The sequence below is a fragment of the Nanorana parkeri genome, unplaced genomic scaffold (assembly GCF_000935625.1).
Source record: "Nanorana parkeri isolate BGI_ZX_2015 unplaced genomic scaffold, ASM93562v1 scaffold1335, whole genome shotgun sequence".
In the NCBI taxonomy this organism is placed as follows: Eukaryota; Metazoa; Chordata; class Amphibia; order Anura; family Dicroglossidae; genus Nanorana; species Nanorana parkeri.
The window spans coordinates 74242-77255 of record NW_017307603.1 but is presented as its reverse complement, the minus strand read 5'-3'; positions in this window follow the sequence as shown (position 1 = coordinate 77255).

Genomic DNA, 3014 nt, shown 5'->3' with positions numbered 1-3014 from the left:
TGTTCTTTTACATTTACACTTCTTTACATTTCAGTCCTAAAATCTGTGGTTGTGTTTCTCAGACCTGGTTTTGTGTTCATGCCATCACTAATTCTTTCCAAATTTTGATTTGGTCTACTTTTACCAAAGGCTGCAGCTAGTTGGGACCTAGTGGAGGGGACAAAACCGATAAATTAGAGAAATTTGTTGAGAGGAGCTCACCACTGGTGATCTTAGTCAGTCAACTCTATAGACCTAATCCAAAATAGAAACAAGCACAGGTACTATGTTTCTTGTTTGCACTCATCTCCCCATCCCCCCCCCGGATCCCTTGCACACTAATCCCATTGAGAGTGCTCAGCAGCCAAACTATTCAGAGCAGCAGGAGGCCCAGACTCTCCCTGATTGTCAGATCTCTATCCCACCCTTCCCCTCTACGTTCACCTTTGGCACATGTGCTTAATAGCCGTACTATCCTGGCCAGCAGCTCTGTCGCCCACCAGGGTCACCTACAACCTGCACTCATTTCAGGGAAGGATGCCACTGTTGAGCTGGATTCCCACTGGCTAGCATTATTGGATTGCTTAGTAGCCAGCTATATCTGTACATCCTTGCCTCGCATCTGCTCCACTGAAGATTCATCTCTCCTCATCCATCTAACCCTCTTGGTGAATGCAAAGCCCCCCTGGTCTCCCCCTCACCTTCTAGTCACTGCAACTCCTCCCTCCCATCCACCTCAACCCCGCTCTCAGCACATCTCTCCCCAGCCACCTTACTCGCTTAGAATCCCCATTCAACCCCAGCCACCTAAACCCCACGTTAAAATGCTCCCTCTACCTCCCCTTCAGGTCACAGCACCTTCTTCCTGCCCGCCTCATGCCTGTTTGCAGCACATCTCTCACTGGCCAGTAATTCACCCCTCTAGTTGCAGCGTTTCCCTGTCCTTGCCCCATCCCAGCTCACAGCACATAGCCAGATCACCTTATTGCTAAATCAACATCAATGGCTGATTGCCTCACTAACTTCCCCCCGCTGCATTCATTTACTGCCCACTCACTGTCCCCTCTCTGCCTTCAAAACCACTTCATCCGATCAGCCAAAATGGTTTCTGTGTTCCACAAGCATCACTTCTGCTGCCCTACGCCTGTTACCCATATACTACATTCTAACCATCAGCACCACTTCTCAAATTTACCCATTCTGGAATGGAACACTTTTGTTAGTCAGATTGAAACTTGCCTTGTAAGTTTTAGTGTGATTTGGTGATACAGAAAACAAAGAGGAAGTTACATAACAAAGGCTATGAGATGCTGTCTGGACTCTTGTTGCAGTGGGCTACAGAGAACATAGATTTTAAGTTAACTTTTGGGCTATTGCATGCTGGATGTTATGCTGGAATAGCTCACCAATTGGTGTCACTTGTTGACTTTACACAAATCCTGAAGCTGTGTTGTTGACCTCTTCTTGAGGAAATGCTAGTTGCCTGCTTGTCAAGCTGACCCTCTAACTTCAATATTTTGAGTCACCAACCGAGAACAAGTATGCATATACGGAGTTTACTACTCCAAGCGTTTATCGCTTGCTTGTACTGGGTCAGTGACTCAAAATATTAAAGCAAGAGGGTCGGCACGGCAACTAGCGTTTGCAGAAGTTGCAGCCTCCATTTTTGTATAGGTTCTGCCCTATATGTTTTCTTAAAGATGCCCACAAATCTCAACCGACAGCCAGATATTAATAAATGGTCCAGAAGGATCTCCTAGGAAATGAAGGGGCAGGTGTGATTTGAAGACACTTGCAGTACACCTTCACACTGCTCTTATCTCACTTATTTGTGCTGCTAACATTTCCCAAAACAGGATTGATTGTCCTTGTCTGCATTACTTTACTATGTAGGCGAAACACATCAAATGCATGTAAGTTATAATGCTTCTGAATAGTTGCAATAGATATGCAACCATGCAATTTAAAAGAAAAAAAACAAACGTATGGATTAGGTTTAGTAAAACAACTTCTTGTAAGAAAACTGCAACATCACTTTTACAAATCACTTCCCTATTTATATTCCATATGACATAAATTGTATCAACATGGCTCCTGAATTCTATAAACTGTTTAAAGGGAGTTTCCCCTTTTTTGCCCGTAGAGCAGCTGGAAGGCCGTCCCTCAGAAGCAAGTTTATTTGTTGTGTGCATATAGGCGGGAAGGGCTAAGTCCATCAATGTCACGGAATTAAAACTGCTTTTGTGTGAGACCTTGTATTACGGGGAATTGTAACTGACTCATGTTTATGGGCAAATCTGACACCCAAAGGCTGACAGATCTTGTTGGGAAAATCAGGTGTCTGGCTTTACTTCCTTTTCACTTTGGTGCATTGGGATCTACATTTGGGTGGGCAGTATAAATCTGGTTGGGGGAACGATGACACTATAAGAGGTGATTCTTTCTGCAGGGAAAATATCTGTGCCAGGGGTGGGAACCTCTGGCCCTCCAGCTGTGGTAAAACTACAAATCCCATGGGACATTGCAGTATAGTGCGTTTGAAGTCAAGAATGAAAAACCTAAAAAAAAAACCACAACACGTGTTTAAAAACAAAAAGTATAAAATAGGTTTAGTAGTATTTTTAGTTTTAAAATGTTCAGCATTAGTTGATGATCCTTTGTATTTATGTCCCTTTGTTTGTGTATGCTTCTAGGTAGCAACTTTTATGGATTACCAACCATGTCTGTACACGCCTTGACATTGACCGGCTACAACACAAAGAGAGTTCAGACTTGTACAAGTGTGGCACAGGTGAGTCCTTGTGCAATATATTTTATTTACTTTCTTTTTTAAATGCCAAAATGCTTCAGTAGTTATGTAATAAAGATAAAAAAAACTTACTGCAAACATTTCTCGGTAGCGAATATCTGCTAACAAAGCCATCATTTCTCATTTGAATTTGTAATTCTATGGCTGCTCATATAGGGCCTGGTGAAAGCATGCAATGTGACAGTTTTTGAGCATCATTTGCAATAAGCCAACCATGGAACCAACC